The 8,737-nt window shown below is 36.4% G+C and overlaps 1 pseudogene; it reads right to left on the bottom strand.

The window, feature by feature from the left end:
- Window positions 1-2,338: 2,338 nt before the first annotated feature.
- On the bottom strand, window positions 2,339-3,044 carry LOC122476139 (annotated as a pseudogene).
- Window positions 3,045-8,737: the final 5,693 nt, after the last annotated feature.

The following is an 8,737-nucleotide window of genomic DNA, read 5'->3' on the forward strand; positions in this document are numbered from 1 at the left end:
AAGTGCCTTCATTTGAATACTGAATAAGTTAAAGTTATGGTAATAAAACACACACACATACACACAATCTCATTCCTAATAATATTCTTTAGCACTTTTAAATAATGTAAGTTACCATTTTCCTGAAATTCTATTTAGTTAAAACCTTTACTACATTAGTTGATAAGCTGTTGGAACAAAATAGGGCATCTACCTGGAGTCTAGGTAGCATAAAATGCTTCATTTTATTCAACACTCTGTTAAGAATGAATGCAAACTCTTTTTTTTTTCTGTCTTTATTACCAAGACTCAAAATCTTAGTAATGTCTAATTAGTTTAGCTTCAGCCCAAACTCATGATTCAGATAGGAAAAGCCAAGTTCCTTGATTCATAGTCTACATATATTCATGAATAAAAAATGGGAAAGGAGTAATTCCCCAAAAGTCTCTTTTTGTCTAAGAACATTCACTGGATGCAAGATGCTAAAGTTAAGAAAATTAATTCAGTCCCATATAATTAAATTAAAGAAAACTCCCATTCCCAATTGAACAAAGCTACTTGAATTCATATTAATCCCTTCCTTTAGTCTTCTGATTACCGTAGTAGAGCTTTCTCTCTTCTTACTGAAGGCTAGGCCCTCCTCTTTAGGTCATGGTCACAATCACCTCACTTCCTGTCTCTCAAAATTTACATCATCAACTCTTCTTTTCCTTTTTTATATATTCAAGCTGTTTCTCAACTTGATTTTTCCCACGCTACTTAAAACACTCAAATTTCACTCCCTTAAAAAATTCTTTTTCTTAATAAAACCTCCTATGAAAGCTACCTACAAAATTCTCACCTCTTACACAAGCAGCTACACTTGCTGCTTCATTTCTTCACCTCCACTTGTCCTCAATCTAGTTGATAAAACAAAAGTAATCAAGGGGAGCAGGACAAGAAGAAAACAGAGGCTCCTATTCTATTTAGTACCTCAGTGGAGGTCTGTTGAGCCTTCTGAACTGTTGATTTAAGCAATTAGGATTTACTTAAGTAACAGGATTTTGGTACCCTAGAGTTATTCCTTGTAGACATTGGTATATAGAAACAGGGAAATTAAGAATATTTTAACTGCACCCAAAAGTTGTCCCAACTGTCCCCATAATAACTAAAAAAAAAAAAAAAAAAGTGATGAAGCTCAGTGAGAAGAGAAGCCGACAAAAGTGAGAAGGAAATCTGGCAAGGGCAGATAAAACAAGGGGGCCAGCCAGATGTCGGAGACCAGATACTCCCCTTGCATACTTTTGGCTTCTGCAATCTTATTTGCCTTCCACATGCACCAACTGCCTGAGTAGCGCCACTGATAAGTGCCCCCTCCCATTTTTCTTTTTTTCCTGTCTAGCCCCTACAATCCCAGCCATAAAAGGAGACCGATGCCAAGATTGAGGGCTCAGCCTTTGGATGTGACTCCACCGGACCGGCAGCAGTACAGAGTAAACAGTCTTTTCTGATTACCCGAGTGTGTGTGTCGCGTGTCTCTTCCTGGGAGTCGAGTATTTGCTGTGACAATAGCACCTGCTGATGTAAGAAAAATTCTGCTTTTAACAAAAACCCTTATGGGCTTACTATGTTACTAACCACGTAATTGAAAAGATAATAATTAAGTGAGTCTTATACTGCTTATAATTGGCAAAGTTAAAATTATAAATCAACAATCTAGTTTCAGAGCATTTGTCTTTATCACAATACAAGTTTACTAGTATGGGATTTAAATAAATTTTACAGGGAAATTTTTATGGAAAGATAGGTAACAATGCCAATACAGATAGTTAGGCCAATATTTCAGCAAGGTAGTTTGGCTATATCTATAAAAATTTAAAAGTTTATTTCATTCAAACCATAAATCCTTGTTAATGAATTTATCCTAGTGATACATGGCAAAGGTACACAAAGATACTTATGTACAGTGATAGCCACAAAATAGCACTTTTATAATAGCACAAAGGAAAGAAAAGAAAAAAAAATTACATGACCATCTTGTAAATGATGGGGCTGGTGAATCTGCATGTGGAATATTAGGCAGTTATTTAAAAAGTAAACAATGTTAAAAGAACCACAAAGTGTTGGATATCTTCAAATATAGCAGTTATATATTCTTGACTTTATATTTAATAGATTATATAGACTATGAAATATATAGATACATAGGACACATTAATACTATTAACTATATTTGAAGGTAATAATATTAGGAATTGAGGGTTTCAAGGACAAAGATGATGTCTATTTTTATTTTTGTCAAATTCGACACCCAATCGACTGAGCCACCAAGGTGCCCCTCACCATAATTGCTTCAATAATTACTAGTTTACATAAAATATTTTTTTTTGACAGATAAAGATTTGTTTTATTGAAGAACTGATCTGTGTTGCTGCCAAAACCACTATGTACAGACAACAGAGAGGAGATTTTATTTCTTGTTCTCTTCCTCCTTGGACAGAGTCTTGATGATTTCCTCCTTCTTGGCCTGGAGCCTCTCTTCACGGCGCTTGCGTACTTCCTTGGTCTTAGATCTGCGGGCCTCAGCCTGGTCAGCCAGAAGCTTCTTGCGAGCCTTGTCTGCCTTCAGCTTGTGGATGTGTTCCATGAGAATCCGCTTGTTTTTGAACACATTACCCTTCACTTTCAGGTACAAGCTGTGATACATGTGGCGGTCAATCTTCTTAGATTCACGGTATCTTCTAAGCAGCCGGCGCAGAATTCTCATCCTCCTCATCCAGGTTACCTTCTCAGGCATTCAGGCATTGGCAGTACCCTTTCTCTTACCCATGCCCATATGTCTGCCCTTCGGCGGGCCAAAGTGTTTTTCCAGCATCGAGCCCGGGAATGGATAGTCACAGGTTTCCGGATGATCAGCCCATCTTTGATCAGTTTCCGGATCTGCTGACGGGAGTTGGCATTGGCGATTTCACCTGTCTCACTGGAATCCAACCAGACCTTCTTTTTGCCACAGCGGAGGACACTGGAGGCAAGCCTCTTCTGAAGCCTGAGCATACTCATTGCTGCAGCCGCAGCGCCAAAAGGAAAGAACTCTAAAATAATTTTTCTAATTCAAGTTTAAATTTATATTGGAAATGTTTATACCAAGTTTGAACTATATGCATAATGAACTATGAAAAATTTATTTAAACAAAAGCATCTTGAATTACCATAGAAAGCACTTTCTCCAAAAGAAACTGAACCTGGCATAAAGCCCTTAGAAATATTCATATAAGTTTTTGCGTTGGACACCTGTACCACAGATAGCTAAGATACTTTCTTCAAAAGAACCTTGTCGTTTTTATTCTGACATGTAAAGATTTAGGAAGTCATTACTCCACCTTCACAACAAGAAACAAAGCTGAAGAAAATGAAAATCAACAATTCTTCTTAGATTCATCAGAGAACAGTGGTCAAAGGGGAAAATCACTGTCCAGAAAACTGGAGAAACAGATGAATACAGCAGCTTACGAGGTACAGAGCCCATTGGAACCAGTAACTGGTAAGAGAATACTTAAACTGATGAATGGCTGGAGACTGAGTCTGCACTGGCCCGAGAGTTAACAACACTGGGGGACTCGGTCTGGAGGGGGGCCCTACACTCCAGGAGCCTATGTTTCCTGGTAAAAGTTGGTAAAACTCTCCTTTTTGTTTGGGCAGCTAGACAGATAACCATTTAAAAAATGTGTCCAGGAGAAAAAGATATATGCTTTTGGAAATAATGTCAGGCTACAGGGTTTTGTTCTGAATATCGAAGTCCCTCCTCAAAAATCTGCTTTACTTTTCCTGGAGCCTTATCTACCTGCAGTGGGGGCTGGGATCGGGGGCTGGTTGAGGATGGCAGTAGAGGTGGTGGTTAAATGTTAGCGTGCCCTCTAGCCTTTCTGTTACACACAAGGGTTCAAAAAGGCTTAAAAATTCTTTGGAAGGTCACAAGTAAGGGACGTAGACTGAGTTGAAAAGCTCAGATTTAATCACAAGATAATGAAACGCCTCCCCTCCTCATTATCTTACCTCCACGTCGAAACACTGCACTACAATCACAGTGAATTACCACTAGACAACTGCAACACACTTAACTCTATTTAAGTTGGAGTGTCTAGAGAACTCCAAAGACAACGGGGTAGACAAAAATTAGGACGCTACATGAAGCCTAAGCCTCTGACACTTAACAACTACACCAAATGCTTAGTAGAGCCTAACTCCTGAAAAGAGAAAGGGGAAACCCCATATTAAAGGCCACTTCACCTAGGTTTCTATGCAATATATGATGTCCCCGTTTCGATGAAAGTTTACCAGCGCTGCTAAAAGGCAAGATAAAACACGGACTGAAAAGAAAAAGTAAACATGGGGGACACCTGGGTGGCTCAGTAGATTAAGCACCAGACTCATTATTTGTTATCTTAGATATCACAAGACAGAGACATTCTTAAAATCAAAGCATATGATTAGGAACACCTTAAATTCCCCAATTAATTGTAGGATACATAGTTAACTAGACACTTGAGTCGACTTCATGGCAATTTTGAAATTATAATTTATTTGTAATTTTTTTGTTTAATGTTTATCTTGCTCTGTAGTGTGCACATGTCATAAGGTTAGGGAGTATTAAAATTCGTTAATAATTCACCAAATAAATATTCATTAATGAATAAATGAATTTTTCTGTCTATTTTCATGAATTCTATAATATGGAAAGGTGTTGCTACTATATAGACATAAGTTCAGACTCATAGATAAAGCATTTTCACTAAACAATCAAACACACTGTAAAATGAGGTTAGTCAGTTAACAGGTCTTCTTAACCTGGGATATTATCCTTAATTCTTGAGCTGTTCACTACAGTTTATTAAATATAAAATTTTTTTCTTTAATGTTTATTTTTCAGACGGAGAGAGAGTGTGAGTGAGGGAGGGGTAGAGAGAGAGGCAGACACACAATGTAAAGCAGGCTCCAGGCTCTGAGCTGTCAGCACAGAGCCCAACCTGGGGCCCAAACCCAGGAACCATGAGATCATAACCTGAGCTGAAGTCTGATGTTTAACCGACTGAGCCACCTAGGCGCCCCTAGTTTATTAACTGTAAGATATCTACAGTATCAAATAGCAACCCTGGATAAACTGGTAAGATTCTAGAATTCCTGAGGATTCTCTTTATCTTTAGTAGCAGTTTGGGTGTTCTAAGCACATGAATTTAAAAGCGAATGACTCCTTAAAAAAATAAGAATTTAAATTATTTGGGATGAACTAATGATGGGGTATTAGATTTATTCTCCCTACTTTCTAGATTTTGTATATGAGCACATTTGGTTGAGTTTAAATAGAAAAACATTAAAAATAAAATCATTTCCCACCTCTCTTCTTTGTTTCTTGACAAGGAAAGGACTTATTATCTTTTGTTTTCATAATAATGGGCTAGACCTTTCATCTTTTACCATCACAATGAGTTAACTAAAAGGATGGTTAAAACAAAGGTTCATAAAAGGGACAAATGCATTCATTAAACATTAAACCAAATATATTCGGCACTTGTACATACCAGATTGACTAATTTCAAAATTCACATCCATTTGGAACCTGTGAATGTGATTATTTGGAAAAAGGGTCCTTTCAGATGTAATGAAGTTAATACAGGGGTGCCTGGGTGGCTCAGTTGGTTAAGCCTCCAACTTCAGCTCACTCGAGATCTGGCTGTTCATGAGTTCAAAAACTGCCTCCAGCTCTGTGCTGATATCTCAGAGCCTGGAGGCTACTTCAGATTCTGTGTCTCTCTCTTTGTCTCTCTGTCTCTCCCCCACTCACACTCTGTTTCTCTCTCTCTGTCTTAAAAATAAATAAACATTAAAAAAAAATTATAGTTGGCATGATTTCTAATAAAAGCAAATATTTTTTAACCAACTTGTGTTTTTAGTTTCTCAAAAGATTTAGTTTTTAAGTTAGTATTCTGAGAACCTACTTTTGAAACTATTTTTTGCACTTTTTTTTTTTAGCAATGAAAAACACACATTGGGTGTGACGGGCATAAATAAGAATTGTAATAAACATCACTGAGTCTAAACATACAAGTAAACTGGTGGGGGGTATATTGTAGAGTAACACATACAACATGGTCTGGGCATCAGTCAGTCTGTTGTACAAAGGAAACATAGAACTTTGATCTTCTTGGGATAAGGTTATGTGGAGGTCAGTTAAAACAGTGACTCCTGTTATCTTCTCGGTAAGTCTCCAAGACAATAACAGTTGTTCATATGTCTTTATATTTTGTTGGGTGGGAGAGAAAGGAAGAGATTTCTACACTATGAAAATATCATGCCTAGCACAGTGCCTGAAACACAGTACACATTCATTTAAATATTTGGTGAATGGATAAATCAATTATCAATGAATGAATGAACAAAGTGATTTACCTAGAGAAACAATACTAATGATAGTAGTTGCTACTTGAAGGCAGTTGGTCAGGACAGATTTTTAAATAGGAAGATGTTTTTGCCCTGTAGACATGATGAAGGACACCAGTGCCCATTACGAAACTTTTTTTTTTTTTTTTATCTGTATAAGTTACTCAAAATTAAAACTCTTTGTATGGGTGAGAATACATGTCAGAGAAAGACCTCCGTCATAGACTTAGTAAGTAAAACAGATTTCACGGAAATTGAGGGTTTTTTGTATTGGGAAATTAGTAATTAAAAGGTATGAAAAAAACAGAAATATTCCAGGAATCACTCTTCAAACTGATAAAGATTACTTCACTAATATTTAGTAAAGTTATGATATAATTTTGATTGCTCAGAATTACTAAACCTAATTATAGAGCTATTACCTTTCTGTTTGCCCTATGTGAGGGATGCTTTTTTATATCTCAAAGTGATAGCTCCAGGGCAGAAACCTTGTCTACTGAAACAAATCACTGTATCTCTTGTTTTTCTTCTCCTATGGTGTTAACACATTATATCTTTATGGCCAGTGTTTATATCTGTAGGAGTATTGTAGCCCTAGCAACCTCAACTTTAGAGGCAACTTGGGCCACCTGAATACAATTCAAACAGTCCATAAAGAACCTGATTTTCCTTAAGGAGTTACCTGATCCATGTATGATTTTATGGAAGAAATTTGAAAAGTTCAGCTTGCTTTCCTCCCTCTAAAGCAGATCCCCTGAAGTGTTGAAAACAGAGATTCCACTCTCACAAATTAAATCCTTGTCTTCTTAGAAAAGACAGATTGATGCTCAAGTATTTTTCAGTAATTTCTTGAAAAATTATTTAAAAGTGCCCTTCAGATTGAGAGGTTATTGATGATTTATTAAAAGTTCACATGCTGTATGTCAAACTAAAATTTCAAGGTCTCACAGTGAAGTGAGAGACTCATACATTAATGTGTCAACAGTGATATCTTTTCCTTCATCCCACAGACCTAACACCAAATTTATACACCTTTAAAAAAAAAATGAAAACTGGACCATAAAGTATTTATGGTTTACATATTTTTTCAGCTTCCTTTTTGGAAATAGGTAGCATCCGTGCAATGAAGTATTAAGGAAAATGCAATGAGAAAGCTTCACTGAGATTACCATTTTTAGCATGCTAATAGCTATACTCTTCAACTGTAAAGTAGTTCCCCACGACTCCTAAAGAGTTATGCTGCCATCTATTGACAATGCAGATGTCTTTTACTGGTTATATGGTACAAGAAAACAAATTTTTATTAGAAAATATGTCTTTGGAAAGTCAGTGTTTCTGAAAATACCTACTTTGGCTAATATATGACATTTGAAATTATTTGTAATACATTATTAACTTTTCTTTTTTAATATGTGTAGGGCTGATTAACAAATTATCTTGTACTAGCAACTTTACTGCATGTTGCAGATATTTAAGACTACCACAAATCAGCAATTTGCAGAAGTTAATGTATTAACTGAATCTGTGTTTATGCATCAGAATATTGTTATGCTATATTTACTACATTCAACTGAATGGGATTACTATGCACTGTTAGCAATGTAAAACAACATTTTAAAGAATTAAAAAAGACTTGATTCGGAAAAGAGGCTATTTAGAAAAAGAAAAAAGGTGATCAAGTAACATAGGTAAAAAGCATTTTACCAATTTTCTTTTTATTATCTCATGACATATTACATTAAGATAAAAAGCATCTGTATTTCATGCCTTTTGAAGCAGAAACTTCCCAAAGTGAGCAAGACAGACTGTGATTGGACAGTTAAAATGTAAATCGCTATCTATTTTGAATCTTGACCATGCAATGTTGAGGAAAGCCCTTGCGAGAAATTTTCTCTCCTCTTTTCCACGTCAGATATCCAATATGTCAAATATCTGGTACAACAGAATGCAAGATGGAGTGAAAATGCATAAATATACCAGCTGCTTCTACTTCCATAGTTGGAAAAAGCAGGTTATTTGCTTACAGTTCCCATCGCCTAGGAAAAGTGCTTAATAGAATATTGTGGCTTGAAGGTGTTCTCTGTTTGGGACCCTAAATGTATAGTGTGAGAAGTACCAATGCGAGTAAGGATTCTGGATATCCTTGGAGGAAATAATCAGTATTTCCCACCCTTTATCCGGAGTAAGTTTACTCAAACCAGGGAATTGAATGTGGAAGTCGGGAGTGGAGAACAGACTAGTGAATTAGTGTCAACACACAGGACCTAAGGACTGATGATAGACAGTTGGTAGCCAGACTTGAAGTCTTTCTGGCTTATGCCACTCTGAATTAGGGTCATATTCC

The sequence above is a fragment of the Prionailurus bengalensis genome, chromosome B1 (genome assembly GCF_016509475.1).
Source record: "Prionailurus bengalensis isolate Pbe53 chromosome B1, Fcat_Pben_1.1_paternal_pri, whole genome shotgun sequence".
Lineage (NCBI taxonomy): Eukaryota > Metazoa > Chordata > Mammalia > Carnivora > Felidae > Prionailurus > Prionailurus bengalensis.